The 1,225-nt window shown below is 48.7% G+C and overlaps 2 non-coding genes and 1 pseudogene across 2 annotated transcripts; all 3 read right to left on the bottom strand.

The window, feature by feature from the left end:
* Positions 1-99, bottom strand: LOC119347798 (annotated as a pseudogene; the record flags this gene model as incomplete).
* A 367-nt stretch (positions 100-466) lies between these two features.
* LOC119347797 lies at positions 467-585 on the bottom strand. The gene has a single exon (XR_005168540.1). It is a non-coding gene; the product is annotated as a 5S ribosomal RNA (ribosomal RNA).
* Positions 586-952: 367 nt separating this feature from the next.
* On the bottom strand, positions 953-1,071 carry LOC119347796. Its single transcript, XR_005168539.1, has one exon. It is a non-coding gene; the product is annotated as a 5S ribosomal RNA (ribosomal RNA).
* Positions 1,072-1,225: the final 154 nt, after the last annotated feature.

The raw sequence follows: 1,225 nt of genomic DNA, 5'->3' as shown, positions 1-1,225 counted from the left end.
CCCAGGAGGTCACCCATCCTAGTACTACTCTCGCCCAAGCACGCTTAACTTCGGAGTTTTGATGGGATCCGGTGCTTTAGTGCTGGTATGATCGCATCCGACATGTTTCCCCGTCTTCGTCCCTTATGCTTGCCACTCCCAGGTCCGCTCCAAAGACGATTCTACATTCTCACTACCATTACAACCGTTCCCTAACAATGGATAATGTCCTATACTACTTACTCTCCCGCTCAATCACGGAGACGAGTTTTCCACGGTTTCCACCCCTCCCTCCATACCGCAGCAACACGAGTTTTTTCCACCCCTTTCAGAAAGCGCTCTTCACGCCACAAAGCCGCCCCAAGACGCGCGAGCAATGAGCATCGAGCTTAAACATATCGCAAACGTCAAAAATAATATAACGGGATTAATATATATCGCGCACGTGCGATATGTTTGTCACAAGGCGCAAAAAATCATTATAAAAGGAATGCAACACGAGGACTTCCCAGGAGGTCACCCATCCTAGTACTACTCTCGCTCAAGCACGCTTAACTTCGGAGTTCTGATGGGATCCGGTGCTTTAGTGCTGGTACGATCGCATCCGACATGTTTCCCCGTCTTCGTCCCTTATGCTTGCCACTCCCAGGTCCGCTCCAAAGACGATTCTACATTCTCACTACCATTACAACCGTTCCCTAACAATGGATAATGTCCTATACTACTTACTCTCCCGCTCAATCACGGAGACGAGTTTTCCACGGTTTCCATCCCTCCCTCCATACCGCAGCAACACGAGTTTTTTCCACCCCTTTCAGAAAGCGCTCTTCACGCCACAAAGCCGCCCCAAGACGCGCGAGCAATGAGCATCGAGCTTAAACATATCGCAAACGTCAAAAATAATATAACGGGATTAATATATATCGCGCACGTGCGATATGTTTGTCACAAGGCGCAAAAAATAATTATAAAAGGAATGCAACACGAGGACTTCCCAGGAGGTCACCCATCCTAGTACTACTCTCGCCCAAGCACGCTTAACTTCGAAGTTCTGATGGGATCCGGTGCTTTAGTGCTGGTATGATCGCATCCGACATGTTTCCCCGTCTTCGTCCCTTATGCTTGCCACTCCCAGGTCCGCTCCAAAGACGATTCTACATTCTCACTACCATTACAACCGTTCCCTAACAATGGATAATGTCCTATACTACTTACTCTCCCGCTCAATCACGGAGACGAGTTTTCC

Source organism: Triticum dicoccoides, unplaced genomic scaffold, assembly GCF_002162155.2.
Source record: "Triticum dicoccoides isolate Atlit2015 ecotype Zavitan unplaced genomic scaffold, WEW_v2.0 scaffold75734, whole genome shotgun sequence".
Classification (NCBI taxonomy): Eukaryota; Viridiplantae; Streptophyta; class Magnoliopsida; order Poales; family Poaceae; genus Triticum; species Triticum dicoccoides.
The sequence above is the reverse complement of the archived record's forward strand: the minus strand, read 5'-3'. Positions and strand labels throughout refer to the sequence as shown.